The sequence below is a fragment of the Oncorhynchus nerka genome, linkage group LG4, assembly GCF_034236695.1.
Source record: "Oncorhynchus nerka isolate Pitt River linkage group LG4, Oner_Uvic_2.0, whole genome shotgun sequence".
Classification (NCBI taxonomy): domain Eukaryota; kingdom Metazoa; phylum Chordata; class Actinopteri; order Salmoniformes; family Salmonidae; genus Oncorhynchus; species Oncorhynchus nerka.
This window is the reverse complement of record NC_088399.1, coordinates 80,440,234-80,460,137: the sequence shown is the minus strand read 5'-3', so window position 1 is coordinate 80,460,137 and position 19,904 is coordinate 80,440,234. Positions and strand designations below refer to the sequence as shown.

At 44.4% G+C, this 19,904-nt stretch overlaps 1 protein-coding gene across 4 annotated transcripts in view; it reads right to left on the bottom strand.

The window, feature by feature from the left end:
• The window catches only part of LOC115128812 (adhesion G protein-coupled receptor B2-like), a 147,083-nt gene that overhangs the window by 88,390 nt on the left and 38,789 nt on the right, over window positions 1–19,904 (bottom strand). The gene's annotated exons all lie outside the window — the stretch shown is intronic.

The window sequence follows — 19,904 nt, the reverse complement described above, 5'->3', positions numbered from 1 at the left end:
GTGCTTAACAGATGGCGTCAAGCACTCCTCCAACATCTTTCAATTTTTCTGCGTCTCACGAATGTTCTTCTTTGTGTTCCAATTACCTCAAACTTAGATTAGTTTGTCCATAACACTTTTTTCCAATATTCCTCTGTCCAGTGTCTGTGTTCTTTTGCCCATCTTAATCTTTTATTTTTCTTGGCCAGTCTGAGACATGGCTTTTTTTTTGCAACTCTGCCTAGAAGTCCAGCATCCTGGAGTCGCCTCTTCACTGTTGATGTTGAGACTGGTGTTTTATTTATTTCATGAAGCTGCCAGTTGAGGACTTGTGAGGCATCTGTTTCTCAAACTAGACACTCTAATGTACTTCTCCTCTTACTCAGTTGTGCACCGGGGCCTTCCACGATTCTGGTTAGAGCCAGTTTGCGCTGTTCTGTGAAGGGAGTAGTATAAAGTGTTGTATGAGATCTTAAGTTTATTGGCAATTCATCGCATGGAATAGCCTTCATTTCTCAGAACAAGAATAGACTGATGAAGTTTCAGAAGAAAGTTCTTTGTTTCTGGCCATTTTGAGCCTGTAATCAAACCCACATGCTCCAGATACTCAACTAGTCTAAAGAAGGCCAGATTTATTGCTTATTTAATCTTCTTTAACAGTTGTCAACTGTGCAAACGTAATTGCAAAAAGGTTTTCTAATGATCAATTAGACTTTTAAAATGATAAACTTGGATTAGCTAACACAACGTGCCATTGGAACACAGGAGTGATGGTTGCTGATATTGGGCCTCTGTACGCCTATGTAGATATTCCATTAAATATCAGCCGTTTCCAGCTACAATAGTCATTTACAACATTAACAATGTCTACACTATATTTCTGATAAATTTTAAGTTATTTTAATGGACAATTTTAAAAATGTTCTTTCAAAAACAAGGACATTTCTAAGTGATCCCAAACTTTTGAACGGTAGTGTACATCTCTCATTTAGTAATGAAAAGTGTGATGTGGAGGTCAATCAATGGGAACATTCACATTCTCTAATTGAACTAATGACTAGCCTTACAGCCATCAACACACACCAACCATATGATCTAGCCTGGCTTTACTACAAATGACTGTACACACGTCTGTTGCAGATCTTGTCACGGTTACAGCAGTGATATGAACCTTCAGATACATGAGTCACACTAACTGGACTAACCACCACCCTGTCTGTGGCACTTCTGTGAACAGTTATAGCACTGAGATGAACCTTTATACAGCTATGTTAGAGTGTTGTGTATGCACAGCCCCTGACAATAACTGAACTAATTATCAGTCCCCTCACAAGGCCTGATGTATAATTATTGACAGTTGAAACAGTACTGAGTGTACTGTCTCTGTCAGCTATATCACAGCTGAAGAGTTCTTTTCCATCAACTCCTCTGATAGCACCGCCACCAAACACTGACTGGGAGGCAGAGGAGAGAAACAGGACGCAGTGATCTTGTTCATAAGGGGTTGCTAATAAAGAAGTATTTTCCTAATCAACTTCTATTGTCCCTCATGAGCCCTGCGTTGGTGAATGTCCTTCATATTTCTAGTTTGCAGTTGGAAAGTGAGGTAGAGACAAATCCATTTCCCTCAGCATCTTTTTGATTCAAGAAAACACTTCCCTTCTAAATTATATTTTAATGCTGAACTAGGTGGAAGCCAACTGTGGAGGGGCCCTAGGGTTGGAAGATCCACAGCTGTGAGAGCATGGTCTGGGGCCACACGGCATCAGTCTGCAGCCTGGTATGGGACAGATGGATAGGATGCTGTAAAACATGGCATTCCACCTGCTAGGGGTTATAATCTGGACGTTGGCATATTCCACTGAGGTTACAGTGCTCCACAGGGAGACACATTGCATGTGCCGAATGCACGCTCACACACACACACACACACACACACACACACACACACACACACACACACACACACACACACACACACACACACACACACACACACACACACACACACACACACACACACAAACACCCGCACACATACACAGACACACACTGCTGGTTTTGTCTCCCCAGGGAGAGGGGGCCCAGATTGACATATAATCAGTGATTATCAGCGGTTGCTGGTCTGATTTTGGATAGGCAGTGTGTTTGTCTGCCTATTGTACAACAATGCCATAGACAGAAGGGGGATGAATGAGCCATGGACCGTTATGTGGAACATGTCATAGTAGATACATGGTGTAGGTACACATGGGAAGCTATTCGGTAGTGTGCCTACGTGTGTATGCCTGCGTGTGCCCCCGAGTGCCTTCAATGAACAGACCCAAAATGCACAATTATGCCGAGCAGCGCTTTGAGAGGTAACAGTCTACCAGAAACACTAATCAATCTGTGGAGTTGAGAGTATCATTGATGCAGGTAGAATCTTCCAGTAAGAACAGACATAGAACCAGCTTACATTTCCCAAGTCCTAACTTCAACTCAATGTGTGTGATGCTAAACTGACCTTTTGTCTAAAGGGAAACTTCCCCCTACTCCACTTTCATCATGCAAATCAACAGACGAATTACCACGTTCAACTTGTTAACTCTCTCTCTGTCTGCCATGTGCAATGCTAACTCCTACAAACTCTGACAGTCTCATGTGAGACGTTTATCTTTGTTTCTCAAATGTCAAATTTCGGAAGTTGTTCCAGACATTACATTTCGAAGTGTTTAAGTTTAAGTTTAGGTATTAAGTTTGAATTTTTAAGGTAAGGGTTAAGGTTACAGTAGGAATTAACTCTGGTTAAGGTAAGACCCAGCTAGCACAGTGGATCTGGGCCGATTCTGGCTGAGAGTCGGGGAACACGGCTGAGAATCAGACTCGGCAGACGTCATGTGGCCCAAGTATTACTTATGGCTAGGATGTGGGGATTGAACTCGGGCCGATTCCGGTGTGAGTGAGTTATCTGGCCCAAATGTATTACTTGGGGATCGGGCCGATTGTGGCTACTCTCTGGCAGATGATTACACAGGCTGCTTTATATAATTAACATTTCATTATGTATTTATTTTTCCATATGTTTTCAATGTTTCTGTGATCAAAAAATAACATTTAAATGAAATTATTTAAGAGTCCTGTTTAAGTAATATTTTAGTATTTTGATACTTTGTGCAAGTGGCACAGTGGTTTATGCCCGTGCTGGCCGTGAAGGGGAGACCCATGAAGCAAAGCACAATTGGCCCAACGTCATCCGGATTAGGGGAGAGTTTGGCCGGCCGGGATGTCCTTGTCCCATCGTGCTGTAGCGACTCCTGTGGCGGGCCAGGCACATGCATGCCGACACGGTCATCAGGTGTACGGTGGTTCCTCTGACACATTGGCTGGGTTGTGTTTCGGGGGGACGCATGGCTCTTGACCTTCGCCGCTCCCGAGGCCGTACGGGAGTTGCACCGATGGGACATGGATATGACGAAAAGGGGGTAATTTGTATGTATAATAGTCATATTTAAAATGAATAAATCTGGTACATTTTTATACATTTATTTAAATTTGCATTCGGCCGCTTCTGGGGGGATTCTGGTAGACATAAACGGCCTGATGTACTTGGGCTGATTCTGGGCCATGTCCGACACCCGATTCTGGGCCAATTCAATCAGTTCTGGCCACCTGGAAGAGGGCCGCTTCTGGGTTGATTCCTCATTGCTAGCTGGGGGGTTAAGGTTTGGGACAGGCTTAACACAAAAATATCAAAAACGACTTTCTATAACTGGATTTAAACATAGAAAAACTTTGGAATCCGAGGCAGATGCTTATGCCCATCTGCCACAACGCCTTAATAAAACTGAAAACTACTTGAAGCTAACAGTGCTCACGGTTGCCTCTAGTGGCCGGTTTCCACGTCCCGAAGTCCTCAGACATTGATTGACGTCGAATACTGACTTGTATCACGGGTGACCTGGCTGAGCTGACTCATACTGATTATTTACACACACACACACACACACACACACACACACACACACACACACACACACACACACACACACACACACACACACACACACACACACACACACACGCAGTCTTGTACAGCTAAACTTGTGGGAAAACACAATTCAGTTCCATTCAAAACCCTATTTTCCCTAACGCCTGACCCTAAACCTAACCCTAACCAGTACTCTTACCCTAACCCTAACAACAAACACCTAACCATAACCATAGACCTAACCCTAGATTCCTACCCCTAAGCTAAAAACTAACCCTTGCTCCTAACTCTAACCCTTAACGTAATTCTAACAATAACACTAATCCTAACCTTAACCCTAAACCCCCTAGAAACAGCATTTGACCATGTGGGGACTAACAAAAATGTCCCCAGTTGGTCAAATTTAGTTTGTTTACTTCTCGTCCCCACAAGAATAGTTAAACACGTCCACACACACACACACATACACACACACACACCCTCAACATGAACTATAAACAGAGATGTGTTCACTCATACACACGAGCCAGAATATCAGTACTTATTGAGCCATACGGGCCTTATCAGTCTACATGCATAAATAATTATTAGGACAGATGGAGAGAAATGTGTCTTGCTGGGTTATGCATGGTGTCCCAATTCTTACTTGGGTGAGCTTATCACACGCACACACGCACAGATATGAACATATAAACACACATACGCACACTAGCACACACACTTGCCCATAAGCAAAACATGTAATACTCTGTGTATCGTAAGGGGTTTGTGTGTGTGTGTGTGTGTGTGTTGTCTGCTGGCTCACAGTGGGGTGTCTGCAGGATAAAACAGAGGAACACTAAGTGATCCCTATTTGGAGAGGAAAGCGCAAAATTACTCTTGACATCTACAAATTCAGGAGTAAAAATGTGATTAACAAATCGCATAATAAATTGCATGGATTAATTCCGTGTTCAATAACAGTGGTTAACATTTGAATGACTTCCCCATCTCTGTACCCCACACGTACCATTATCTGTATGGTCCCTCAATCGAGTAGTGCATTTTAAGCACAGATTCAACCACAAAGATCAGAGAGGTTTTTCAACATTTCTAAAAAAAAAAGGGCACCGATTGGTAGATGTTTAAGAATAAAAAGTGCAGACGCTGAATATCCCTTTCAGCATGGTTAAGTTATTAATTAGGCTTTGGATAGTGTATCAATACACCCAGTCACTACAAATATACTGTCGTCCTTCCTAACTCAGTTGCTGGAGAGGAAGGCAGCGGCTCAGGGATTTCACCATGAGGCCAATGGTGATTTTAAAAAAGTTAGAGTTTAATGATTATGAAACGAGAAAACTGACATAAATGACAGAGTGAAAAAAAAGGAAGCCTGTATAGAATACAAATACTCCAAAACATGCATCCTGTTTGCAACAAGGCATTTAAGTAATGTGGCAAATATATTAACCTTTTGTCCTGAATACAAAGCGATAGGTTTGTGGGAAATACAACATAACACATTACTGTGTACCACTCTTCATATTTTCAAACATGGTGGTGGCTGCATCATGTTATGGAAATGCTTGTCATTGGAAAGGACTCTGGAGTTTTTTAGGATAAAAACAGCTATAAGTTCAGGCAACATCCTAGAGGAAAACCTTTGCTTTCCAACAGACACTGACAAATTCCAACAGACACTTTCCAACAGACACTTTCCAACAGACAAATTCACCTTTCAGCAGGACAATAACCTAAAACACAAGGCCAAATCCACACTGGAGTTGCTTTTCAAGATGACATTGAATGTTCCTGAGCGGTTTGAAAACATCTTGAAAATCTATAGCAAAACTTGGAAATAGCTGTCTAGCAATGATCAACAATCAACTTGACAGAGCTTGAAGAATTTTACAAATAGTAATATGCAAATATTGTACAGTCCAGGTGTGCAGAGCTCAGAGACTTACCCCAAAAGACTCACAGGTGCTGCTATAAAGTATTAACCCAGGGGTGTAATACTTACTTTATGTAAATTAGATATTTTTGTAATTAAATTTTTTCAAAATTTGCAAACATTTTGAAAAACCTGTTTCCACTTTGTCATTATAGGTTATTGTGTGTAAATGAGTGAGAGAGAAAAAAAGAGATTCAATACATTTTGAATTCAGGCTGTAACACAACCAAATGTGGAATAAGTCAAGGGGTATGAATACTTCCTGAAGGCATTGTAGATAAAGCGCCTCATTGTCAAAATCCCTTCAAGGTACATTGACACTTTCCAATATTTTGTTTTAGCTCACCAATAAAGCTTGAATGGAAGCTTACCACTTCTTATTTTATCTGGCGATTAAATCCTAAAGATACCATAATAGAAAATGACTCAAGTAAAAGTGAATATCACCCAGTGAAATATCACTTGATTGCTAAAATATACATAAGTATCAAAAGTAAAAGTATGAATCATACATTTGGAACATTATTTTCTAGTGAAATAAAAGTAGAAGTTGTCAAAAATAGTACTACTTAAGTAGTAACCGCCATCGATAAGAGACATTACTGTGCAGCCGTATTCATCGACCTGGCTAAGGTTTTCGACTCTGTCAATCACATTCTTATTGGCAGACTCAATAGCCTTGGTTTCTCAAATGATTGCCTTGCTTGGTTCACCAACTACTTCCCCGATAGAGTTCAGTATGTCAAATCGGAGGGCCTGTTGTCCGGACCTTTGGCAGTCTTTATGGGGATGCCACAGGGTTCAATTCTCGGGCCGACTCTCTTCTCTGTATACATCAATGATGTCGCTCTCGCTGCTGGTGATTTTTTGATCCACCTCTAATCAGACGACACCATTCTGTATACCTCTGGCCCTTCGTTGGACACTGTGTTTTAACTAACCTCCAGATGAGCTTCAATGCCATACAACTCTCCTTCCCGTGGCCTCCAACTGCTCTTAAATGCAAGTAAAACTAAATGCATGCTCTTCAACCGATCGCTGCCCGCACCTGCCCGCCCGTGCAGCATCACTACTCTGGACGGTTCTGACTTAGAATATGTGGACAACTACAAATACCTAGGTGTCTGGTTAGACTGTAAACTCTCCTTCCAGATGAATATAAACATTAAATCTAGAATCAGCTTCCTATTCCACAACAAAGCATCCTTCACTCATGCAGCCAAACATACCCTCGTAAAACTGACCATCCTACCGATCCTCGACTTCGGCGATGTCATTTACAAAATAGCCTCCAACACTCTACTCAACAAATTGGATGCAGTCTATCACCATGCCATCCATTTTGTCACCAAAGCCCCATATACTACCCACCACTGCGACCTGTATACTCTCGTTGGCTGGCCCTCGCATCATACTCGTCGCCAAACCCACTGGCTCCAGGTCATCTACACGTCTCTGCTAGGTAAAGAAGCGCCTTATCTCAACTCACTGGTCACCATAGCAGCACCCACCCGTAGCACACACTCCAGCAGGTATATCTCACTGGTCACCCCCAAAGCCAATTCTTCCTTTGGCCGCCTCTCCTTCCAGTTCTCTGCTGCCAATGACTGGGACGAACTGCAAAAATCTCTGAAGCTGGAGACTCTTAACACCCTCACCTACTTTAAGCACCAGCTGTCAGAGCAGCTCACAGATCTCTGCACCTGTACATAGCTCATCTGTAAATAGCCCATCCAATCTACCTCATCCCCATACTGTATTTATTTATTTATTTAGCTCCTTTGCACCCCAGTATCTCAACTTGCACATCCTACCATTCCAGTGTTTAATTGCTATAATGTAATTACTTTGCCACCATGGCCTATTTATTGCCTTACCTCTCTTATCCTACCTCATTTGCACATGCTGTATATCGATTTTTCTACTGTATCATTGATTTTATGTTTGTTTATTCCATGTGTAACTCTGTGTTGTTGCATGTGTCTACCTGCTTTGCTTTGTCTTGGCTAGGTCGCAATTGCAAACTAGAACTTGTTCTCAACTAGCCTACCTGGTTAAATAAAGGTGAAATTAAACATTTTAAAAATCAAGTACTTTAAAGTATTTTTACTTAAATACTTTACACCACTGTGAAGGGTCTATGGTGAGGGGTGGGTCTATGGTGAGGGGATCCGGGGCAGGTAGCTTGGCAGTTAGACATAGTGAGGGTCTATGGTGAGGTGATACGGTCTAGCAGTTAGACTACCTAACTGATCAGGGTGTTAGAGGGACTATGGTGAGGTGATCAGGGTGTTAGAGGGTCTATGGTGAGGTGATCAGGGTGTTAGAGGGACTATGGTGAGGTGATCAGGGTGTTAGAGGGACTATGGTGAGGTGATCAGGGTGTTAGAGGGACTATGGTGAGGTGATCAGGGTGTTAGACGGACTATGGTGAGGTGATCAGGGTGTTAGAGGGACTATGGTGAGGTGATCAGGGTGTTAGAGGGACTATGGTGAGGTGATCAGGGTGTTAGAAGGACTATGGTGAGCTGATCAGGGTGTTAGATGGTCTATGGTGAGGTGATCAGGGTGTTAGATGGTCTATGGTGAGGTGATCAGGGTGTTAGAGGGACTATGGTGAGGTGATCAGGGTGTTAGATGGTCTATGGTGAGGTGATCAGGGTGTTAGATGGTCTATGGTGAGCTGATCAGGGTGTTAGATGGTCTATGGTGAGGTGATCAGGGTGTTAGATGGTCTATGGTGAGGTGATCAGGGTGTTAGAGGGACTATGGTGAGGTGATGAGGGTGTTAGAGGGTCACAAACCTTACAGATCTGACTTTAGTAGTAACTAGGGTCATAAATACAGTGCTGTGAAAAACTATTTGCCCCTTTCTGAATCTCTATTTTTTGCATATTTTTTTCAGCTCTTCAACCAAAACCTAATATTAGATACAGGGAACCTGAGTGAACAAATACAACAACAATTGGATACTTATTTTATTTATTTAATCAACAAAGTTATGCAACCCCCAGTCCCCCCTGTGTGAAAAAGTAATGGCCCATAACTGGTTGTGCCACATTTAGCTGTAATGACTCAGACCAAATGCTTCCTGTAGTTACAATGACGGCCTACACCGGTCAAACCAGGATGATACTGGTCCAATTGTGCGCCGCCCTATGGGACTCCCAATAACTGCCAGTTGTGATACAGCCTGGATTGGAACCATGGTGTCTGTAGTGACGCCTCTAGGACTGAGATGCAGTGCCTTAGACTGCTGCGTCACTCAGGATCCCTTTGCAGAATGTCAAACACTTTTTTTTACTACATGAATCAATATGTGTTATTTTATAGTTTTGATGTCTTCATTATTATTCTACAATGTAGAAAATAGTTAAAAAAAGAAAACCTCTTGAATCAGTAGGTGTGTCCAAACTTTTGAAATAGGACACAGTATATAGGATATATGGTATAGGAAATAATATCCGGTATATAGGATTTAGAATATAGGCCATAGAATATAAGATGTAGGATATAGTATACTTAATACAGTATATAGGATATAGCATATGGAATATAGCATATGGATATAGCATATGGATATAGGATATGGAATATAAGATATATGATAGATTATACAGGATATAGAATATATGTGATATAGGTTACAGTATATGGGATATAAGATACAGTATATAGGACACAGTATATAGGATACACTACATAGGGTATAGGATGCAGGAAAAAGGGTATATGATACAGGATATAGGGTATAGGATACAGGATATAGGGTATAGGATACAGGATATAGGGTACAGGATACAGGATATAGGGCATAGGATACAGTAGACAGGGTACATAATGCAGGATATAGGGTATAGTATACAGGATATAGGGTATAGGACAATAGATATAGGGTATAGGATACAGTATATAGGGTATAGGATACATGATATAGGGTATAGGATAAAGGATATAGGGCATAGGATACAGTATACAGGCTACAGAATGCAGGATATAGGGTATAGGATACAGGATATAGGATACAGGATATAGGATATATAGGACACATGATATAGGGTATAGGATACAGTATATAGGGTATAGGATACAGGATATAGGATAGAGTATATAGGGTATAGGATACAGTATATAGGATACAGTATATAGGATATAGGATACAGTATATAGGATACAGGATATACAGTAGGATATAGTGTAAATTATACAGTACATAGGATATATGATACAGTATCTAGGATCCTCAATATACAGTAGGATACAGTGTAACGGCTACAGTACATCGGATATATGATACAGTACAAAGGGTATAGAATACAGTATATACGATACAGTATATATGATATATGATATAGGGTATAGGATACAGGATATAGGATACAGTATACAGTATATAGGATACAGTATAGAGCATATATGGTAAATGATAAAGGATATATGATACAGTATTTAGGATATATGATACAGTATATATAGGATATAGTGTATACGGTAACGTCAGGATGGCAGAGAGGTTAAGAAGGAGCGAGAGGAGTGGAGTGAGGTGGATCTTGGGAGTCGATGGGGGAGGAGAGAGGCATTAGGGAAGGAGTGGAGTGAGGTAGATCTGGGGAGAAGATGGAGGAGGAGAAAGGCATTAGGGAAGGAGTGGAGTGAGGTAGATCTGGGGAGAAGATGGAGGAGGAGAAAGGCATTAGGGAAGGAGTGGAGTGAGGTAGATCTAGGGAGTTGAGGGAGGAGGAGAGAGGCGTTAGGGAAGGAGTGGAGTGAGGTACATCTAGGGAGTTGAGAGAGGAAGAGTAAAAGGAGAGGTAGAGATAACTCAAAGATAACTAGATTTACGTAAACCATTCTTTGATGTGCTGTCTGTCAGTGTTTCATCCTTATAACACTTGGTATGGGTTTGGGAAAAAAGGAGGGGATGTTGTGTGCTCTGTATGTCTTCCTTGTCAGTCTGGAGGAGAGTTTGGGGGATGTGACTAAGCATGGCATTAAGTCACTGGAACAAATCTTCAGATGACACAAATCGCCTTGCGTCACTCTGCTTTCAGCAAGCCATGCTAGCTACCTAAACACAGGGAAAGCACGCACACACACAGGCCGACAAACAGACACACAAACACACACTCAGACAGGCATTTAACATGGAACAAGCTTTCGACATGTGGCGTCTCCTAAACATGCATGTTAGCATGAGTGTGTGATTCTGAGCGTGTGTGTATGTGATTCTGAGCGTGTGTATGTGATTCTGAGCGTATGTGCATGTGATTCTGAGCGTGTGTGCATGAGATTCTGAGCGTATGTGCATGTGATTCTGAGTGTGTGTATGTGATTCTGAGCGTGTGTATGTGATTCTGAGCGTATGTGCATGTGAATCTGAGCGTGTGTATGTGATTCTGAGCGTGTGTGCATGTGATTCTGAGTTTGTGCATGTGATTCTGAGCGTGTGTATGTGATTCTGAGTGTGTGTGCATGTGATTCTGAGCTTGTGTGCATGTGATTCTGAGCGTATGTACATGTGATTCTGAGTGTGTGTATGTGATTCTGAGCGTGTGTATGTGATTCTGAGCGTATGTGCATGTGAATCTGAGCGTGTGTATGTGATTCTGAGCGTGTGTGCATGTGATTCTGAGCGTGTGTGCATGTGATTCTGAGCTTGTGTGCATGTGATTCTGAGCGTATGTACATGTGATTCTGAGTGTGTGTATGTGATTCTGAGTGTGTGTATGTGATTCTGAGCGTATCTGCATGTGATTCTGAGCGTGTGTATGTGATTCTGAGCGTGTGTGTATGTGATTCTGAGCGTGTGTATGTGATTCTGAGCGTGTGTGCATGTGCTTCTGAGCGTATGTGCATGTGATTCTGAGCGTGTGTATGTGATTCTGAGCGTGTGTATGTGATTCTGAGCGTATGTGCATGTGATTCTGAGTGTATGTGCATGTGATTCTGAGCGTGTGTGCATGTGATTCTGAGCGTGTGTGCATGTGATTCTGAGCTTGTGTGCATGTGATTCTGAGCGTATGTACATGTGATTCTGAGTGTGTGTATTTGATTCTGAGCGTGTGTATGTGATTCTGAGCGTATGTGCATGTGAATCTGAGCGTGTGTATGTGATTCTGAGCGTGTGTATGTGATTCTGAGCGTGTGTGTATGTGATTCTGAGCGTATGTGCATGTGATTCTGAGCGTGTGTATGTGATTCTGAGCGTGTGTGCATGTGCTTCTGAACGTATGTGCATGTGATTCTGAGCGTGTGTATGTGATTCTGAGCGTGTGTATGTGATTCTGAGCGTATGTGCATGTGATTCTGAGTGTATGTGCATGTGATTCTGAGCGTGTGTGCATGTGATTCTGAGTGTGTTTGCATGTGATTCTGAGCGTGTGTGCATGTGATTCTGAGTGTGTTTGCATGTGATTCTGAGCTTGTGTGCATGTGATTCTGAGCGTATGTGCATGTGATTCTGAGTGTGTGTATGTGATTCTGAGCGTATGTGCATGTGATTCTGAGCGTGTGTGCATGTGATTCTGAGCGTATGTGCATGTGATTCTGAGTGTGTGTATGTGATTCTGAGCGTGTGTATGTGATTCTGAGCGTATGTGCATGTGAATCTGAAAGTGTATATGTGATTCTGAGCGTGTGTATGTGATTCTGAGCGTGTGTGCATGTGATTCTGAGCGTGTGTGCATGTGATTCTGAGTGTGTGCATGTGATTCTGAGCGTGTGTATGTGATTCTGAGTGTGTGTGCATGTGATTCTGAGCTTGTGTGCATGTGATTCTGAGCGTATGTACATGTGATTCTGAGTGTGTGTATGTGATTCTGAGCGTGTGTATGTGATTCTGTGCGTATGTGCATGTGAATCTGAGCGTGTGTATGTGATTCTGAGCGTGTGTGCATGTGATTCTGAGCGTATGTGCATGTGATTCTGAGCGTGTGTATGTGATTCTGAGCGTGTGTGTATGTGATTCTGAGCGTGTGTATGTGATTCTGAGCGTATGTGCATGTGATTCTGAGCGTGTGCATGTGATTCTGAGCGTATGTGCATGTGATTCTGAGCGTGTGTATGTGATTCTGAGCGTGTGTATGTGATTCTGAGTGTATGTGCATGTGATTCTGAGCGTGTGTGCATGTGATTCTGAGTGTGTTTGTATGTGATTCTGAGCTTGTGTGCATGTGATTCTGAGCGTATGTGCATGTGATTCTGAGTGTGTGTATGTGATTCTGAGCGTGTGCATGTGATTCTGAGCGTATGTGCATGTGATTCTGAGCGTGTGTGCATGTGATTCTGAGCGTATGTGCATGTGATTCTGAGTGTGTGTATGTGATTCTGAGCGTGTGTATGTGATTCTGAGCGTATGTGCATGTGAATCTGAGCGTGTGTATGTGATTCTGAGCGTGTGTGCATGTGATTCTGAGCGTGTGTGCATGTGATTCTGAGTTTGTGCATGTGATTCTGAGCGTGTGTATGTGATTCTGAGTGTGTGTGCATGTGATTCTGAGCTTGTGTGCATGTGATTCTGAGCGTATGTACATGTGATTCTGAGTGTGTGTATGTGATTCTGAGCGTGTGTATGTGATTCTGAGCGTATGTGCATGTGAATCTGAGCGTGTGTATGTGATTCTGAGCGTGTGTGCATGTGATTCTGAGCGTATGTGCATGTGATTCTGAGCGTGTGTATGTGATTCTGAGCGTGTGTGTATGTGATTCTGAGCGTGTGTATGTGATTCTGAGCGTGTGTGTATGTGATTCTGAGCGTGTGTATGTGATTCTGAGCGTATGTGCATGTGATTCTGAGCGTATGTGCATGTGATTCTGAGCGTGTGTATGTGATTCTGAGCGTATGTGCATGTGATTCTGAGTGTATGTGCATGTGATGCTGAGCGTGTGTGCATGTGATTCTGAGCGTATGTGCATGTGAATCTGAGTGTGTGTATGTGATTCTGAGCGTGTGTGCATGTGATTCTGAGCGTATGTGCATGTGATTCTGAGTGTGTGTATGTGATTCTGAGCGTGTGTGCATGTGATTCTGAGCGTGTGTGTAACGGCAATCCTCCTCCTCTTCTGAGGAGTAGAAGCTTGAAGGATTGGAGGACCAATGCGCAGCGTCGTAAGTGTCCATAACGTTTATTTAAAGACATAAACTGAACACTACAAACAATAAACATAGAAAAACACACATAGACTACCCACCCCAACTCACTCCCTGACCATATTAAATAAAGACAAAACAAAGGAAATAAAGGTCAGAACGTGACAGTAACCCCCCCCCCCCAAAGGTGCGGAAACCTGAACCTATAGGGGAGGGTTTGGGTGGGTGTCTGTCCGCGGTGGCAGCTCTGGTGCGGGACGTGGACCCCACTTCACCACAGTTTTTGTCCGCCTCCTCAACAGCCCACCGTGGCCTCTTATGAGTGGCGACCCTCACCGCCGACCTCCGACTGGGGACTCCCGAATGGACGGGAGATTCCGGCAGCGCCAAACAGGCGGGAGACTCCGGCAGCGCCGGACAGGCGGGAGACTCCGGCAGCTCCGGAGTGAAGGACGGCTCCGGCAGCTCCTGGCTGGCTGACGGTTCTGGCGGCTCCTGGCTGGCTGACGGCTCTGGCGGCTCCTGGCTGACTGGCGGCTCTGGCGGCTCCTGGCTGACTGGCGGCTCCTGGCTGACTGGCGGCTCCTGGCTGACTGGCGGCTCTTGCGGCTCAGGACAGACTGGCGGCTCTGGCGGCTCAGGACAGACTGGCGGCTCTGGCGGCTCAGGACAGACTGGCGGCTCTGGCGGCTCAGGACAGACTGGCGGCTCTGGCGGCTCAGGACAGACTGGCGGCTCTGGCGTCTCAGGACAGACTGGCGGCTCTGGCGTCTCAGGTCAGACGGGCGGCTCTGGCGGCTCAGGACAGACGGGAGACTCTGGCGGCTCAGGACAGACGGGAGACTGGCGGCTCAGGACAGACAGGAGACTCTGGCGGCTCAGGACAGACGGGAGACTCTGACAGCACTGGAGAGGAGGAAGGCTCTAGCAGCGCTGGACAGGCGGGAACACCTGTAGGAAGAGACAGCCTGGTGCGGGGGGCTGCCACCGGAGGGCTGGTGCGTGGAAGTGGTTACTGGGTAGACCGGACTGTGCAGGCGCACTGGAGCTCTGGAGCACTGAGCTTGCCCAACCTTACCTGGTTGAATGGTCCCCGTAGCCAGGCCAGTGCGGCGAGGTGGAATAGCCTGCACTGGGCTGTGCTGGCGAACCGGGGACACCATGCGTAAGGCTGGTGCCATGTAAGCCGGCCCGAGGAGACGCACTGGAGACCAGATGCGTAGAGCCGGCTTCATGGCACCTGGCTTGATGCCCACTCTAGCCCGGCCGATACGAGGAGCTGGAATGTACCGCACCGGGCTTTGCCTACGCACTGGGGAAACTGTGCCTGCCCGGTCCCTCGCTCTCTCCGGTAAGCATGGGAAGTTGGCGCAGGTCTCCTACCTGGCTTCACCACACTCGCCATGTGCCACCCCCCAATACATTCTTGAGGCTGCCTCTCGGGCTTCCAGCCGTGCTGCCGTGCTGTCTCCTCATACCAGCGCCTCTCTGCCTTCGCTGCTTCCAGCTCTGCTTTGGGGCGGCGATATTCCCCTGGCTGTACCCAGGGTCCTATGCCGTCCAGAATCTCCTCCCATGTCCATGAGTCCTGTGTTCTTTGCCGCTGCTGCCCTTTACCACGCTGCTTGGTCCTTTGTTGGTTGGTGTTTCTGTAACGGCAAACCTCCTCCTCTTCTGAAGGATCGGAGGACCAATGCGCAGCTTGGTAAGTGTCCATAACGTTTATTTAAAGACATAAACTGAACACTACAAAACAATAAACATGAAACGAACAAAACCGAAGCAGTACCGGGGCAACAAACACACACACGGAAAACAAACACCCACCACTCAAAATTGAAACCCAGGCTACCTAAGTATGATTCTCAATCAGAGACAACTAATGACACCTGCCTCTGATTGAGAACCATTCTAGGTTGAACTCAAAACCCCAACATAAAAAAACACACATAGATTGCCCACCCCAACTCACGCCCTGACCATACTAAATAAAGACAAAACAAAGGAAATAAAGGTCAGAACGTGACAGTGTGTGTGATTCTGAACGTGTCTGTTTGTGATTCTGGGCGTGTGTGTGCGTGATTCTGAGCTTGCGTGTATGTGATTCTGAGCTTGTGTGTATGTGATTCTGAGCGTGTGTCTATGTGATTCTGAGGATGTGTGTGTGATTCTGAGCGTGTGTGAATATGTACAGTGTGCGCTTATATCTGACCTATATATGGCTACAACACAGCTGTACAGAACCCATGCAGACCACAACATGCAGAACTATCACATTCAAAACTATCACTCTCAGTCACATAGCTAATGCATGAGGAAATTAAAAGCCGATTACAACAGTGAAATGCTTACTAACAAGCCCTTAACCGACAATGCAGTTTTAATAAAATTAAGATTTAAGTAAAAAATAGTTAAGTAAAAAATAAAAACAACAAATAATAAAACAGCAGCAGTAAAATAACAGTAGCGATGCTATTTACAGGGGGGTACCGGTACAGAGTCAATGTGCGGGAGCACAGGTTAGTTGAGGTAATTGAGGTAACATGTACATGTCGGTAGAGTTAAAGTGATTATGCATAGATAATAATCAGGGAGTAGCAGCAGTTTAAAAGAGGGGGTGGGGGAGGGGAACGGCAATTTAAATAGTCTGGGTAGCCTTTTGATTAGCTGTTCAGGAGTCTTATGGCTTGGGGGTAGAATCTGTTAACTAGTTGCTCCTACCCTCTACTTTTTTGAACATTTTGTTAAAAATCGCGCAACATTTCAGCGCCCTGCTACTCATGCCAGGAATATAGTACGTTCATATGGTTAGAATGTGTGGATAGGAAACCCTCGGACGTTTTTAAAACGGGTTAAATCACGACTGTGGCTATAACATAACGTGCGTTACATCGGAAAGCGCAGGAAAACCTGATCACAGAAAATGGAAATAAATATCCTTGCGCCACTTCCAGCAATTGTTAACAGTGAGCCGAATTAGATAAGACCGAGCATTCAACTCCCACAGCATCCCCATGTTGTCTAGAGTCTTGTGAATTGAATCATCTTTGATTCTTGGTTGAACCGAAACAGGGGCACCACTTACCTCCAGTCTCCGCCCAGATCATTCCGGAAGAGCTCTCTCGTGAAATTTTTTCCAAGACAACAGCTAATGATTTTTACATCGCCTACGGATGATTTTTATCGCTTATTAACGTTTACTAATACCTAAAGTAGCATTACAAACGTATTTCGAAGTGTTTTGTGAAAGTTTATCGTCTACTTTTTGAATTTTAAAAAATGACGTTACGTTGTGAAATCGCTGTTTTTTTCGTTTATCACACAGTCTACATATAATGATATCTTGGCTTTATATGGCCCGATTTAATCGAAATAAAGACCCAATAGTGTTTATGGGACATCTAGGAGTGCCAACAAAGAAGATGGTGAAAGGTAATGACTGTTTTCTATTTTATTGTGCGGTTTGTGTAACGCCGAAATGCTAATTATTTTGTTTACGTCCCCTGCTGTGCTTTTGTGTTGTAGTGTATTGGTGCATGCTATCAGATAATAGCTTCTCATGCTGTCGCCGAAAAGCATTTTAAAAATCTGACTTGTTGCCTGGATTCACAACGAGTGTAGCTTTAATTTGATACCCTGCATGTGTATTTTAATGAACTTTTGAGTTTTAACTAATACTATTAGCATTTAGCGTAGCGCATTTGCATTTCCAGAGCTCTAGTTGGGACGCAAGCGTCCCAAGTAGAAGCAAGAGGTTAAGAAGCATTTTGGACCTAGACTTGGCACTCCGGTACTGCTTGCCGTGTGGTGGAAGAGACAACAGTCTATGACTAGGCTGGCTGGAGTCTTTGACAATTTTTAAGCCTTCTTCTGACACCTCCTGGCATTCCTTTGACACCTCCTCTTGGCCCCAGTGATGTACTTGGCAGTATGTTTGGCACCAGTGATGTACTTGGCAGTAAGCCTTGCGGTCGGAGGCCAAGCAGTTAACATACCAGGCAGTGATGCAACCAGACAGGATGCTCTCGATGGTGCAACTGTATACATTTTTGAGGATCTGAGGACCAATGCAAATCTTTTCATTCTCCTGGTTGGAATAGGCTTGCCCTTTTAACTGTCTTGGTGTGTTTGGACCATGATAGTTGGATGGTGATGTGGACAGCAAGGAACTTGAAGCTCTCAACCTGCTCCATTACAGCCCCGTCGATGAGAATGGGGGTGTCCAAAGTCCTCGTTTTCCTGTAGTCCACAATCATCTCCTCTGTCTTGATCACGTTGAGGGAGAGGGTTTTGTCCTGACATCACACGGCCAGGTCTCTGCCCTCCTCCCTATAGGCTTTATCATCATTGCTGGTGATCAGGCCTACCACTGTTGTGTAGTCAGCAAACTTAATGATGGTGTTGGAGTTGTGCCTGGCCATGCAGCAATGGGTGAACATGGAGTACAGGAGGGGACTGAGCACGCACCCTTGAGGAGCCAACGTGTTGAGGATCAGCGTGGCAGATGTGTTGTTACCTACCCTTACCACCTGGGGGTGGCCCGTCAGGAAGTCAGAGCTGTCAAGAGCTGTTTAGTCCCAGCGTCCTTAGCTTAGTGATGAGCTTTGAGGGCACTATGGTGTTGAACGCTGAGCTGTAGTCAATGAATAGCATTCTCACATCCTTTGGTTAAGGTGGGAAAGGACAGTGTGGATTGCAACAGAGATTGTATCATCTGTGGATCTGTTGGTGCGGTATGCAAATTGGAGTGGGTCTAGAGTTTCAGGAATAAGTGTGTTGATGTGAGCCATGACCAGCCTTTCAAAGCACTTCATGGATACAGAGATGAGTGCTACGGGTCGGTAGTCATTTAGGCAGGTAACTTTAGTGTTCTTGGGCACAGGGGCTATGGTGGTCTGCTTGAAACATGTTGGTATTACAGATAAAGTCAGGGACAGGTTGAAAATGTCAGTGAAGACACTTGCCAGTTGGTCAGCGCATGCTCGGAGTACATGTCCTGGTAATCCGTCTGGCACTGCGGCCTTGTGAATGTTAACATGTTTAAAGGTCTTAATGACATCGGCTACGGAACGCGTGATCACACAGTTGTCCGGAACAGCTGATGCTATCATGCATACTTCAATGTTGCCAGCCTCAAGGCAAGCACAGAAATAATATAGCTTGTCTGGTAGGCTCGTGTCACTGGGCAGCTCGTGGCTGTTCTTCCCTTTGTAGTCTAATAGTTTGCAAGCCCTGCCACACCCGATGAGCATCGGAGCCGGTGTAGTACAATTCAATCTTAGTCCTGTATTGATGCTTTGCCTGTTTGATGGTTCGTCGGAGGGCATAGCAGGATTTCTTATAAGCATCCAGGTTAGAGTCCCGCTCCTTAAAAGCGGCAGCTCTACCCTTTAGCTCAGTTTGGATGTTGCCTGTAATCCATGGCTTCTGGTTGGGGTATGTACGTACGGTCACTGTGGGGACGACGTCATCGATGCACGTATTGATGAAGCCAGTGACTGATGTGGTGTACTCCTCAATGCCATCGGAAGAATTTCGGAACATATTCTAGTCTGTGCTCGCAAAACAATCCTGTAGATTAACATATGCGTTATCTGACCACTTCTTTATTGACCCAGTCACTGGTGCTTCCTGCTTTAGTTTTTGCTTGTAAGCAGGAATCAGAAGGATAGAATTATAATCAGATTTGCTAAATGGAGGGCGAGGGAGAGTTTTGTACGGTTCTCTGTGTCTGGAGTTAAAGGTGGTCTAGACTTTTTTTCCTCTGGTTTCACATTTAACATGCTAGTAGAAGTTAGGTAGAACGGATTTAGGTATACCTGCATTAAAGTTCCCGGGCCACTAGGAGCAGAATGAGCATTTTCCTGTTTGCTTATGGCCTTATACAGCTCATTGAGTATGGTCTTAGTGCCATTATCGGTTTGTGGTGG